Source organism: Danio rerio, chromosome 10 (genome assembly GCF_049306965.1).
Source record: "Danio rerio strain Tuebingen ecotype United States chromosome 10, GRCz12tu, whole genome shotgun sequence".
NCBI classification, from domain to species: Eukaryota; Metazoa; Chordata; class Actinopteri; order Cypriniformes; family Danionidae; genus Danio; species Danio rerio.
The window spans coordinates 15,185,186-15,200,590 of NC_133185.1; the positions used below are offsets into that span (position 1 = coordinate 15,185,186).

Sequence of the window (15,405 nt, forward strand, 5' to 3'; positions counted from 1 at the left end):
GCGGCCATTCAGGAATCTCAGGTGGTGGCCATTCAGGAAGCTCAGGAGTGTAGGCATGCAGCTGTGGCAGCAGTGGCTCTGACAGCGGCTCTGGCAGCTCTGATAGCACTGGTGACAGAGGATTTGCCAACTCTGGAGGATCTGGCAGCTCTGTAGGATCTGGCGGCTCTGGAGGGTCTGGCAGCTCTGGAGGATCTGGTGGCGGCCATCTTGTGAGCTGGCTGTGTGGTGGTGGAATGAGGGTCTTGCTGTCCTTTGCCCCCCCTGAGGGCACCTGGTATGTTTTGACTGTATAAACAATGGCTTTTTAAGGGACCACACCGAACATGATTTTATGTTTCAAAAACGCAAGGCACACCACACTGCCTTTTTTGTTGACAAGAAAAAAAAAGCGCTGTGCATTTTTCTGTCACTATCCATAACTGAATCTGCAGGGTATTGTGTGAGAGTGTTGCTGTTGATATTGATAGAATTTTAAAATTTAATAATATTGTGATAATCAAGATTTCTAAGTCATACAGCACCAGATAATTCAATTTATTTTTATTTCTATAGCGCTTTAACAATGTAGATTGTGTCAAAGCAGCTTCACATTTAAGATTATAGTAAATTTAAACAGTGTCAAAACAGTTTTCAGTGTTGAAGTTCTGTTTAGTTCAGTTCAGTGTGGTTTAATAATTACTGCTAAAAGTTTAAACATTCATTCATTCATTCATTCATTTATTCATTCAATAATTTTCTTTTCGTCTTAGTCCCTTTATTAATCTGGGGTCGCCACAGCGGAATGAACCACCAACTTATCCAGCATATGTTTTATGCAGCGGATGCTCTTTTAGCTGCAACCCATCTCTGAGAAACATCCATGCACACTCAAATGCTATGGACAATTTAGCCTACCAAATACACCTGTATGGCATGTCTTTGGACTGTGGGGGAACCGGAGCACCCGGAGGAAACCCACACAAACACAGGGAGAACATGCAAACTCCACTCAGAAACGCCAACTGACCCAGCTGAGGCTCGAACCAGCGACCTTCTTGCTTTGAGTCGACAGCACTTCCTACTACGCCACTGCGTTACCCAAAGTTTAAACACTGAAGAGCAAATCCATCAAAGCACCGGAGAGCGCTGGACGTACATCATGGAGAAGCTACAGATGGGAGAAGCCACCGGCTGGTTTCATTCTCTCCACTCTTCCATGACCACCACAACAACTGCTCAGGATATGGCCTGGTCCAGGATTATGGAAACCTTGGCAATAAATAAAAGACTAACATAAGCACTGATGCCGTTCAAATTCTAATAATTTTTTTGGAAGTGTACCTGGTTCCGGTTGCCCTAAAAATGCAGACTAACTCTTCTAAATCATTAGAAGATTTGGATTTCAACAACATTTGTGTTTTATGTGTATGCTAATGCAAAGAGATGTGTCTTTAATCTAGTTTTAAACAGTCGGAGTGTGTCTGCTTCCCGAACTGTGCTAGGATGGCTGTTTCAGAGTTTAGGTGCCAGATATGCTCTACCACCTACAGTTGATTTTAATATTCTGGGAGTAATCAATTGTGCAGAATTAATTGAGCGTAGAGGACGTGAGGGGCTAAAAAAAACTTAAAACAGCAACCACAAGTCTCTCATCCATCTTAAAAACTCTCCATAGTTGTTGTGACAACACAAACACTGCAGTCACCTCATACAGATGCTATATACAAACACACATGCTATCATCTTTATGGTCCAAAACCTGACAGAAGGGCTAATCTATTTTTTTTTTATTTTTTTTTTGTATAAAACAAATATCAGTATGCATATAATAAATAATACTACTGCTAATAATAACAATATACAAAAGCAAATTGTGCTGAATAAACGGAAAAAGCCCCCCCCGAGATGAAGAAGGCATGTCTGTGTATCAGCAAATTGCTGTACATCCCCTGTGTATTAAGCAATGTGTAAGCGAGACACAACTAACACACTCTGCGCTGGACTTTAGACCTTCTCTCAGCTGGTCTATTGAGCAGTCTATTTTAGTGCCTCAAAATGGCACTGCACCAATGATGCGCCTTAACACACCACTTATCTAGACCTAAACACCCATGAGTATACAAAGTGGTGCAAATGGATTTGCTATTTAAACAACGTGGTGGAAAACGGGAAAATAATGGTCTGAAAATAGCAACACGTCATAGAAACACGCCTTGTGCCTTATTGTACCTAGTGTATGATAGGAGCCTAAATATGTATGTGTTGGTTTTTATCTTTTTGCAGTGAATGAATAACTTTATTATTTGTTTTCAGTAAAAGGCAAATCACTGGTCATCGCGGGCCACTGAGGAGACATTTGACATTTTGATGTTATGAATGTGCTGAGCAGACAATCTAACAATGTTTACTGCAGGAAGAAACACTGGTGCTGTTGGCTTGAATCTTGACAGTTTATAAAAGAGGGAGAGCTGTAAAGTGCAGCTGTAAGTCAGATGTTACGTCTTCAGAGGAAATCTAACCTCAATCTCACTCAAATGACTGATTACACTGTAGAATTTATTTCACATACACATAGTTTCACATACACAAGGCAAAAGTAATTTCTATTACTCCCTCCTTTAATTTTTTTTTTCTGTAAAGATTTAAAAATATTTTATAATTCCTTGACCTCAATTACAAGAAACAAGAAAGCTATAAAAACCTCTATAATAATGATAATGAAATGAATAATGAAAAAATATCTTTACAATCTAATAACTTAAATATGATGGATCCCCTCATATATATGTTACACTTTTTTGTGTAATGTATGTTCTGCATCACTAAGTTTTGTATATCTGTTACATATGTTATCATATAGTCATATAATCCTGTATGCTTTTCAGTTATATGCTTCAAAAAAAAAAAAAAATTAAATAAATAAATAAATAATTTTAAAAAAAGACTTATAGAAGACATATTTCCTAGTTCCTCTAAAAGGCCCACCCTTCAGTGACTCTGATTGGTCATCATCATAATGCGCTGCGATTCGCAAATCAGCTCCACGTCATGCCCGTAAAAGCACGTGCTGTTCTGCTGTGTAAACATTCAGTCAACCTCCTGTCTGCTCTTTAAAATAAAATCTAACAAGTGTCTGTAACGAGTGAAAATGGGGTGCGGCTTCTATAAGAGCGTTTGCCATTGCGTGCGTCTATGTGTTTGTGAATGTTGTCTGCGTCTATGTGTGTGTGTGAATGTGTGAACTTTCTGTATCAAGCGCATGTGCACGGGAGTTCCCTATCAAGTCGGTCTTTCGACATTACATATGGGGGAAATCCCTTTCCCTGAAAATGCTGATGAATGCTGATGTCTGATTGAATCACTCTATTGCTTTGCAATAGCCAATGGCGTCCAAGCACTCATCCTAAAGGCAGGCTTGACCACTATAAAATCGGTGATGGGCGCCAACATACCTCAGAATCTTTCTCCTTCACCTGGAGCCTGTTAATTTAAAGCTACGAACTCAATTGCCGTTGATTTGCGCGCCAAGAGTGAATAGACAAAGAAATTCCCTCCTGCGTTCTGGCAAAGATGTTACTTAGACAATGTCAGTTATGCGGTTGGCCCATCAAGTTTCCCGATGCTCACTTGGAATGCATAGTTTGTCTGGGCTTCACCCATGCCAAAGCGGCATTGGAAGGGTCTGATTGCCGATCCTGTGAGGACCTGCCAATCAAGACCCTTTGCACTAGGCTGGCCGTTGCACGCAACGGTGGGCCAATGACAGCTGTTTCTTCCCTGCTCGCCACCCCTGAGCCACGGGCAGAGAGAACGGTCCCTGTTGGATGTTCTGCTGATGAGCCGCCGCCAGCCGTGTGCCTGCGCAGCCATCACCCAGTGGAGCCCCCAGCCCTCTACTACCTGGACGTGAGTTCCCGCCCTCTAGACAACGCTATGTCTGTGAGCGCCTATGAACCAGGTGCTTGGTCTGAAGTCCCCACTGAAGATCCTAGCTTCACTGCCATTTCGCAGGATGAGGAGCTTATGAGGATCGTGACCCACCCAGTGGCAGATATGGGACTGGAATGGGAAATCCCTGAGCAGCCAGCCAAGTGATGGATGGACGGGTCTTTTATGGGCTGACAGCAGTAGAGGGGGCAGACAAAAAGGGCTACGAGATGTGGGATGCTGAGAAAACACATCTGCTCGATGCTGCAGTGAGCCCGACCGGGCTTTTCGGAGATGCGGTGGAGGCGTTCTCAGAGAAATTCTCGGAGGTGCAAAAACAATCTAATATGCTGCCTCATTTGCTTCCCAAGCGTCCCCCAAACAACTCTGCTGCGAGAGCAAGATCGAGGTCGTCATCCTCTCATCCTATCGCGTAAAGCCCGCCCCCCATCAAACGGCACATCCAGTGAGCAGAGAAGTTTAGCGTTCCTGATGCCATTGCCAAGAGGAGAAGAGCCTGGTCTGCAGACGTTGGCAGACCGGCGAACAAGAGAGTGTGTTCCCTCTCAGGGAGATGTGTTTGTGCAAATGTTATATTGCCAGTTTGTTTAAATGCAAGAAACAAAAAACCAAACACACCTCATCAAGAGGGCTCTTTCCCTCCACTCCTTATAGATACGGCAATAGCAGATGTGTCTGTCCCTACGCCACAAGCCGCGGACCCACCATCACCCATCATCCATTCAGACAGCATTTTTTTCACTGGCAACTGGCACACAGCTCTCGCCTTTGAAAATACCTCCATACCTATTATCGAACTACCTGAGCGCATGGGCAGTGCTCCCGGCGGTGTCAGATTGGGTTATCAAAACTATAAAACGTGGTTACACGCTGCAATTTGCTCGCAGACCTCCCCGCTTCAGCAGCGTGATTATGTCAGAAGTGTCAGAGCAGAGCGCCCCGTTGCTTCGAAAGGAAACATCTGTGCTCTTAGTCAAGCGAGCAATCAAGATAGTGCCTGAAGCGCAAAGAGAATGCGGGCTGTACAGCCGTTACTTCCTCGTCTCCCCCTTCTCAAAAAAAGGGGGGGAATGCGGCCAATATTGGATTTACGGCCGCTGAACAGGGCATTAACGAAGCGCATGTTCAAAATGATAACGGTAAAGCAGATTTTCGCGCACACTAAGCCCGATTCGAATGGACAACACAGCGGTGGTGGCTTAAATCAATCACCTTGGAGCAGTGCATTCCTGTGCCCAACAAAGTCTGGCGAGGCGTCTGCTTTTATGGGCGGATCGGACACTGCTGTCGATTCGAGCAGTGCATGGGAGGTTGAACTGCGGTGCGGATATGCTGTCCAGAGATGGCGTTATCCATGGGGAGTGGAGACTCCATCCCCAGACAGTGGGAATGATTTAGAAACGATTCAGCCAGGTGGAGATCGACCTGTTCACGTTGGAAGAGAACACCCACTGTCCTCTATTTTTCTCGCTAACGACAGCCCCCCTGAAGGCGGACATGCTATCGGGCTGCTGGCCCAAAGGTCGGAAATATGCATTTCCACCAGTCAAAATCATGCCGCTAGTGCTGCAGAAAGTCAGGGAGGAAAGGGATGCTTTGCTGTAGCGCCAACCATGGTTCCCGGAGCTGGTGAATCTATCGTCAGCACCCCCATGGCAGATTCCATTAAGGCGGGACCTGCTATCACAGACCAAAAGCACCATCTGGCACACGAAGCTGGAGCTGTGGAGTTTGGGACTTGGCATTAGTGCTCAGTGCGCTATCCGGCCCACCCTTTGAGCCGATTCACTCTAGAGAATTGAGAGTGCTTTCATTCAAGACGGCGATACTGCTTGCTTTAGCGTGTGGTAAGCGAGTGAGTGATCTTCACGCTCTCTCAACCAACAGTGCCTGTATGCAATTCGGCCAGGATGACTGCATGGTCAGACTCACGCCCAGACCTGGCTACACACCGAAAGTGCTCTCAATGTCGTTCAGAGCCAAGGTTATCACAACTCAGGCGTTTCACCCCAGCGATTCAACCTCTACCGCCTTACACAATCGCGTCTTATGCCCCGTTCCTGTGCTATGTGCTTACGTGGACAGAACTAGCCTGTTCCGATCTGCGAAACAGCTTTTTGTGTGTTTTGCGGGCGTGAAAAAAGGCAGCCCGCTATCAAAACAGAGACTATCACGCTGGATAGTGGAGGCAATTCACTTGTCTTATGTTTCCTGGGGACTGCCCAGCGGGAGTGCGTGTCCACTCCACTAGGAGTCTGGTTTCATCGTGTGCATGGGTAAAAGGTATGTTTATTCAAGACATCTGCCTTGCAGCCGGCTGGTCATCACAGAATACATTCTCAAAGTTTTACAACATAAATAACGTTCCTTCCTTCGCACCACACGTTTTGTCTGTGCAGGAAAAGGCTGGACAGCCATTGGACGGTTAACTCGCTTAGAGGCACACCCGCTTATGCAAGTGTTTCAATCAGGTCGTTGAACGACCGTTACCCACTGCTTATGTATAGAGTTATAACAGTAAGCCTCTATCAACATCATATCCCTTAAACTAAAGTCATATAACAATGAACGTGTTTTATTTACTTCTATTAATATGCCCACCAATATGAGTCGGCATTTTACACGTGTACACCATCACATTGTTGCACTCACTTTACTCCCTCAAGTGTGGACACACTCTTGTAAGTCTGCAGGAGGGAGAAGCTAACGTCATCAGCGTAGACTTGGCCCAGTGTCAACACTCACTCGTGGTGTTCAACTAGGTCCGATGCCCACTCTAAGGGGCGGAGCAGCATTGCACGAAGTGTTTGCTAGGTGAGCGGCATATTATAATGGCTTTTAGTTAAGTTTAAATTAAGCAGTAGTTAAGTTTTTCACACAGCTGGGTTTTTTTCCCCATACATAATCTCGAGAGACCGACTCGATAGGGAACGTCTCCGGTTACTGAGTGTAATCATGGTTCCCTGAGAGAAGGGAACGAGACATTGCGTGAACTGCTGTGTATACGAAAAATCTTTTTGGGCTTAGTTCCTCAGTGATCACTTCGTCGAAAGATTCTGAGGTATATTGGCACCCAACACCACCTTTATAGTGGCCGAGCCCGCCTTTAGGATGAGTGCTTGGACGCCATTGGCTATTGCAAAGCAATAAAGGGATTCAATCAGGCTTCAGCATTTTCAAGTAAAGGGATTTTCCCCAGACGTAATGTCTCGTTCCCTTCTCTCAGGGAACCACGGTTACACTTAGTAACCAGAGGCGTTTTTTTTTTTTTTTTTCTCTCTGATGCTCGGATTAAGTTATTTTCTGTAATATATCGTGACAGATGAATAAAGCACAAGATGTGGGATGCTACCTGTGTGAGCCTTGATTTATTTTTTTGCTGCTACCACGAGTCAGGTGAGCTATCCTTGTATTTTTTTTTTTACCCTATGTGTTACACAATGTCTTTCACATTTATCCAGAATATGCAGGTGTAAGTAATATGAATCATCCACATATCTTTTGCGAGTTTATTATCTGAGATGTGAAACGCATGGAAAAGCTGCTTGAAGACAATCAATGCAATCGCGCACACACATAAGAGGCACAAACGTGCTAGTGGAGTCTGTGTGTTCACAGTAGTTTGACAGATAAATATGAATTTGTAGCTAAATCGTTTCCCTGCAAAGCAGCATTTCCAATTGTTTACAGCGTTGCTACAGCATACCGTTAACGCCAGACACTGTACATTTCATGATCAATTTTAACAAATGAAAACACTTACAGGTTGTAGCTCACAGCTTCTGTTTTAAGGAGATTTTAGCCGAATCCAGCGATGAACTGGGAGAGATTCTGGAAGCTGTTTTGTCAAATCATGCTTGCTATGTATTTTATAATTCTCTGGAACATAATTAATATTGAACTGCAACCTCTTTTGTCTTTGTGTCGTGTCCTTTGGAAGCCCAAATACAGAAACAGAAGAAGCTCTGTGGAAACAGCAGTGTTTGTACGCATTTTTAGCGCCTCTGGCTATGGCCCCTAGCTGCGCAGTTTGTGTGCGCAGTAAACGAACCTTTGTGATCTCACATGGGGCGGAAGTATTTTTTGTAGTCCCCAAAATGTGTTCAATGTAGGCTTTGCTAAGCTAACTCTGTAAAAACCAAGGTCTCCCTTTGCATTGAACTTAATTTTTTTACATTCAGAGATGTTGTTTATGTTTACACTGCTACATTACACATCAACTAAAGTTTAAAATATGATATCATAGTGGACTACCCTTTAAGGTACTTTTTTCCTCTTCAGGATTCATATGCTCGATATCATGCTACAGTTAAAGTCCGAATTATTTGCACCCCTGAATTATTAGCCCCCCTGATTATTTTTTCCCCAATTTCTGTTTAAAGGAGAGAAGGTATTTTCAACACATATCGAAACATAATAATAACATATTTCTAATAATTGATTTATTTTATCTTAGCCATTATGACAGTAAATAATATTTTACTAGATATTTTTCAAGACACTTCTATAAAGCTTAAAGTAACATTGAAAGGTTTAACTAGGTTAATTAGGTTTATTAGGCAGGTTAGGGTAATTAGGCAAGTTATTGTATAAAGATGGTTTGTTCTGTAGACTATCAAAAAAAAAATGCTTAAAGAGGCTGATATAAAATTTGACCTTAAAATATTTAAAAAACAAACAAACAAAAAAAAACAGCTTTTATTCTAGCCGAAATAAAACAAAATAGACTTTCTCCAGAAGAAAAAAATAAATAAATCAAACATCCTGTGAAAATGTCCTTGCTCTGTTAAACATCATTTGGGAAATATTTTATATAGTTTTTTACAAGGTTAAGGAGCTGCAGGGTGTCCGTGGGGTCTTAAAGTCTTAAAATGTCTTTTATTTTAAAGGCAAAGTGTTAGGCCTTTAAAAGTCTTAAATGTACTGCTATTTACTGTTATTAGACATTTTAAAGAATAGTGTCAAAATGTAATTATATAATTAGCAAACAAACAAACAAAATCAAACATACAAATAAAAAAAAAATAAATTAAAAAAACACAATTACACAACTCCCTATAGTAACAGAAGTTACAGAAACATCTCCTGATGCACAACCTTGGACACATCATCAGTGTTGTTTCCTGGGCTCACAGGGTGTTTCGGGTCTTGCAACAGACACCCTCCTCCAGGCGACGCGACCGAGGCTGATCAGATCCCGGCCTGTGTCCAAGTGGCATGCTACTGCCCCCACTGTTCCCCCCTCTTCAACCAGAGCCATCTGGATGCTTTTTCCGCTGCTTTCACGTTGTTGCCTAGGGCTCTTCTTTGGTTTGTGCCTGTTATTCCCAGTGTACCATAGGACTTGCTCAGGTTGTAGCTTGCAAATCCCCTACTGCCCACTTCCACTGGCATGCACCTGGTCCTCCATCCATTCGCCCTACATTGCTCCACTAGCTCTTGATATTTTCCCCTCTTTCTCTCCTGAGCCTCCTCCATCCTCTCCTCCCAGGGCACCGTCAGCTCCACCAGGATTAATTGCTTTGTGGCCTCAGAGACCAAGATTATGTCAGGTCTCAATGTAGACTGGGTGATGTGTGGTGGAATCTTTAGCTGCCTCTCAAGATCAACTGTCATCACCCAGTCTTGGGCTGTGGAGAGCAACCCAGCAGAGCAGTTCTTTTCTGTTCTCTCTGACCTTTGTCCTTCCTTGATTAACTGAATGATCTTGGCCGTGGCTTGGCGGCATCGACTGTCCTTGATCCCCTTGCTGATTGCCTCAGCAATGGATTTAAGGACCTGATCTTGTCTCCATCGATACCAACCTTCACCTAGTGCCTTGGAACAGCTGCTCAAAATATGTTATAGTGTCCCTGGCTTGGAACATAGCGGGCATGTGGGTGTCTCTACTCTGCCCCATATGTACAGGTTCGATGGGGTGGGAAGAACGTCGTAGACCCCTTAGATCAAGAACCTGATTCTCAGGGGGTTCCATGTCCAGATGTCCTTCCAGGTGACATTCCGCTCCATCGCCTGCTCCCACTTCATCCAGACACCTTCTTGCCGCATGGCCACTGCTCTGCTGGTTCTCTCCTCCTCAACTGAAGCACGCACCTCCTCCTGCACCAGCCTCTGCCTCTCCCTCCCATTTTGAGCTTGTTGGTGTTCCCATACAGAGCGATGTTACTGAGGCTGCGTGGCAATCCCAGCCATCTGCGTAGATAGCTGCTCACCATTTGTTCAAAACCTTCAACCACAGTCATGGGGACCTCATAGATTAGCAAGGGCCAGAGGAGTCTTGGAAGGATTCCATGTTGGTAAACCAAAGCCTTAAATCTTCCAGAGAGCCCTGATTTATCAACTGCTTTCAACCAAGCCTCCATGGCAGTGCTGGTTTCCCTGATGGAGGCTCTGTCATTGAAGCTACAGTTAAAGGCCTTCCTACCTCAAGCTGGTGCCAATCTGATGTTAACTGGCCAGAGGAGACTCTCAAGCTGAACTTGCTGTAATAGTCGATGATGATGTCTTTCACCTTCTGGGGTACATGATGTTTCTCCAGTGCGACCTCCACCAGCTTGTGGGGTATTGAGCCATAGGCATTGGTGAGATCCAACCACAACACAGCCAGGTCCCCCCTGCCTTCTCTTGCCTCCCTAATGAGCTGAGTTACCACGCCTGTGTGTTCTAGGCAGCCTGGGACTCCTGGTATGCCTCCCTTCTGCATAGACGTGTCGATGTATTTATTGCTTAATAGGAAGTTGGAGAGTCTTTTGGCCACAATGCTGAAGAATATTTTGCTCTCCACACAGAGCAAGGAGATGACTCGAAACTGGTCGATGTTCTCCGACTTCTCCTCTTTTGGGATGTACACTCCCTCCGCATACCTCCATGGCTGGGCAATCTTCCCTCTTCTCCATATGACTTTCAGGGCCTTCCAGAGCCTGTGTAGAAGCTTTGGGCAGTTCTTATATACCTTGTAAGGCACTCCGCTTGGGCCTGGTGCTGAGCTTGACCTTGCTCTCCTCACCACTTCCTCTACTTCACTCCGGCAGGGTTCCTTCATGTTGAACTCTGATGTGGGCTCAGGTGGTGTCAGCAGTGCACCGCAAGGCCCCAGGGGTTGTTCTTTATACGGGTCAGAATAAGTGGCCTTGAGGTGATTGTTGATAGCCTCCTTGGAGCAGGTGAGTTTGCCAGTCCTCTTTTGGCCAAGGAGCTGCTTGGTCAACTTGAAAGGGTTGGCCAAAAATGCTGCCCTTTTCCTTGCTCTCTCTCTCCGCCTTTTCCTGTGATACTCTGCCCTACATAGGTTCACGAGCTGTTTCCTCAGGATTCCTCTCAGATCTTCTAGGCCCGCTCTTTCTACTTCCCCTGCTGCCTTTACTGCCTCTTTAGTAGCTTAAGTTCTTTCCTGAGACGTTTGATTTCCTTTACTCTGTGGCTTGGTGTATATGTCGATGGAGTGGGTTTGGGTATCACAGTTCCGAATCGCTCAGCTGCAATGTTCACTATGAGCTTGGTCATTGTTGACAGTCGCTGGTCCACACCCCCTTGCCTGTCACTTCCAGGATCTGGTTCTCGTCCTTGTCGAACTAGAGCCACTCAGCTTTCTTTGAGGATTGGGGCCACTGGTTTCTTGGCTGAGCCAAGGGAACACAGTCAGATCTTGTAACTGCCACTTGCTGACTTTGGGGGCTTTGTGGACTGTTATGAGCTGCTGTCACTTGAGGGCAGCTTTGAGTAACAGGCGAGCGGCCGGCAGCAGGTGTCTGCTCAGAAGTCTGTTCCTGGTTGTCACACAATATTTCCCTTCACATGATCTTCCATTTATACAAAAAAATTGTTTACGGAAGGGGGAGCGAACATAATATTTAGAAATAAACATTTAATAGGCAAGATTTTATACCTGAAAAGCATTATGTTGAATATGAGTTATATTTAAACAATTCAGACAAAAATCCGACAAATATATATTTTTGATCATTCCTTTAATCATGTCCATATGAAATATATATTTTTAACAATGTTAAACTTGTCATTTAAAAATAAATAAATAAACAATAAGTTTAAAAAGTATGTGCAACTACAGTTTTCTTGTTTTAAAACATTAAAATATGTGGCTAAGAAATAACTAAATTAGTTTTTTTTTCTTGGTGTTGTGGCAAGCAAATAATAAACAAACCAAAATAACAACAACAACAACAACAAACCAGCTCAAACGTAATCCATTTATTATTAATTAGATTAGTTAGTTCTTTAGTTGGCTGGTTGGTTAGTTAGTGTTTTTTTTCTGTCTATTTATTTATTTATTTAATTTCACTTAAATTTTTCTTAATTTTACTTATCTGAGTGTATTATTAATAGTAACATTCATTCATTCATTTTCTTTTCGGCTTATTCCATCCATCAACCTGGGGTCCTCACAGCGGAATGAACCGCCAGCTTATCCAGCCACAACCCATCACTGGGAAACATCCATACACACTCATACACTTACACATACACTTTGGCCAATTTAGCTTACCCAATTATCCTATAGAGCGTGTCTTTGGACTGTCGGGGAAATCGGAGCACACTGAGGAAACTCATGCGAACACAGAGAGACTCCACACAGAAATGCCAATTGGGGCTTGCACCAGCGACCTTCTTGCTGTAAAGCAATTGTGCTACCCACTAAGTCACCATTCTGCCCTAATAATAACATTATTAATATTATTATTTTTATAGTGTTTTTCTCTCATTCATAATCACACATTAATTGACATTAATGTGTATCAATACATTATGTAACACACATTAAAGTACCAATGCTGCTGGTCAATTTAGTGTTGCATTGAAATGTGTATGTTTCAATACCTTTGCATGTGAGCACTATCCTTGAGTTTACATAAAATGTTACTTAAACATTGTGTCAAACAACATAATTAAAATAGTATTTATGCATGAAAAGAAATCTCACATAATTTCAGTGTTTTTGCTGTTGGTTTTTGATGACCAAAATTAACCATTTAGATAATAGCAAATAAGTAAGCATCATTTTTGTTGGTCATGTATTATTACAGGCAACTAAATGTAAGACAACATGAGAGTGTTTGTTATTGTATGTGCTTTCTGCCACTAATGGGAGAAAGTCATTTATTATTTAGATTAAAAATAGCTGCAGTGGCTTTCCTGGTTGAAGCAACTTATTTTATTATTATTTTGCTTATTCGTTTTTGACTATTATGTTTTCATATGCACATGAAATGGAAGCAGGGCTTTATTCATATCGCAAGTTAGAAAAGAAAAGCCTGTATAAAAGCTTGCTTTACACTGATAAACATGACTGGTAATAATCATAATAATTTGCATCAAGTATTCAAATAACTAAAAACATGAAAATAGATTATACAGCAACATCAGAACAGATGTCACCGCACAGACTATGCTTGACCAGGTCATTCATTAAATGGAGACTTGTTATAACTGGACTATCTGAATCAGTGACTCATTGACTTGCTCTCACCAGATCATTTGAATCAGTGATTTGATTTCTGGACATCTGTTACTTGCTACTCATCATCATCACCATTATTTTTCCTTTAGCTTATTCCCTTTATTCATCCAGCATATATTTTACTTTACAACAGATGCGAATTCACATCATGGCCAGGGCTTCTGTCTTCCCGGTGACTCTATTCATTGCTAAATGGCTATCATGGATTTTATGGAGAGAATGACTGTGTTTATGTGCTTTAGGAAGGCTGATAAACAGAGTCGAATCGTTTGGTGGCATTTCCAAGTCCCCTAGATGCTTTCAGAAGTGCACCCAGCTCTTGAGTTCATCAACTCCTCCAGAAACTGTACCTGGATGATAGAGGCTTTCAGTGCTGCTTCTGACTGAGCTCAGCCCAGTTTGATGAACTGTTGTCCGGTGTCAACAAAATAATTTTTTCCCCAAGACACAAGCAACACGTGCTACATCATAATCCCACCCCACAAAATGCTCAAGTTGCGCCGCCTGATACCAGCGTATCATCCCACAGGATGTCTGTGTCTTTGCATTGCCTTAATATGCAAACCACTCTTGCTTGAGGATGCAATTCAAAGTTTGCTTCACATAGTGAGTGGGCTTGACAAACCACCAGTTGGACACACTGAAGGGTCAGAATGTAGACCGACTGCATGTGCACTCTCAGATACTGTTGACTTTAAAGAGCCCCTATTATGTTTTTTTTTTAATATGACCTTCCATGTAGTGTGTAACACAACTCCAAGTGAAGTGAAATATACAGCTAAGGCTTTAATCTGAAAATGGAAAGTGTTTAAAACTATTGATTCATCTACATTCATCTAGTAGTTCGATAGTAGTTCGAATGAATCATAGTGGTTCGAATGAATAGTCTTGATAATGAGTCTTTGGCCTTTTCTGTGTGACGTGGATACAATACATAAGACCTGCCGAATTGTTGTGCGCACAAACCCTGGAAAATTTAAAACCTGCAGTCTTGCCCACTAAGGAAGTAGCAAAGTAAAAAAGGAAGACAAACAGATCTTGAAGTCATGAGTTATAAAGACGCTGTGCTTAACTGGATATTATTGAAAGTGTTTAATGAAAGTTAGTGTTATTTTCTCTTCCCGAAGATGAGGCTGTGAAGAATCAGTGGTTGAGGTTTATTTTTGCAAAAATACCTCAGCATTATCCCGGCCTCTGCTGTTACCATCATTTTTTTCTGACGAGTGCTACAGCAATCTACACGCTTACAACGGGCGATTCGTCGGATGTTTGTTGAAGGAAGGATCAGAAGAGACTACTGATGTATGAGACTTTGACAGAGCTCGACAGGAACTTTATCAGTACATGGATCATTGGATCGTGAATCTGTTTTTTCCACCTTTGCACAAGTGTATGTAAATGGCTGCCTCCTTGTTTCCTGTAGCTTGCAAATTATGTATTTTATTGTGATTTGTAACTTGCAACCGTGTGTACTGTATCTGGTTAACTCTTTATTTTTTCATATCGCGTCTAAAGCCACTTGCGAAAATGCGACGCTTGCTGCTTTGTTTATGAATTTAAATGTGTTGGTGAGCTCATGATCTACCGCCGTTTGTTGTTGCTATGGCCACCGTCAGCTGTTCTTACACACATGCAGCTGTCAATGTTCAGAATGGTTCAGCTTTTGCCGCTTTGTTGATTAATAATGAATGTGTGTCATGGTTAAGTTCGGGGGTGAGGTGTCTGAATAACATTGTTGTGAACAGGGTACTGTGAATAGCTTCATGCTAAGAAGGGGTTGGGGAACAAATAAATCGCTGAACGTTTCAGCGGGTGTTACTGGCATAATTGGGTAAAAATAAACACATTTTATAAGAGAATGAAAGCATTTTTTGACCTTGCATGCAATGCAGCCTTTTGATGGAGACCCTTAAAACCCAAATATAACCCCTTGTAATGTATAATAGGGGCTATTTAAACATCTACACCTGATCACACCCATACCCCTCAAAATTACATCA

General features: G+C 42.7%; 1 protein-coding gene and 1 pseudogene across 1 annotated transcript in view; one reads left to right on the forward strand and one right to left on the reverse strand.

Annotated features, from left to right (window-relative positions):
* lpar1 (lysophosphatidic acid receptor 1) overlaps nt 1-15,405 on the forward strand; it is a 131,043-nt gene that overhangs the window by 51,397 nt on the left and 64,241 nt on the right. The window lies entirely within an intron of this gene.
* LOC101882817 (uncharacterized) lies at nt 9,060-11,433 on the reverse strand (annotated as a pseudogene).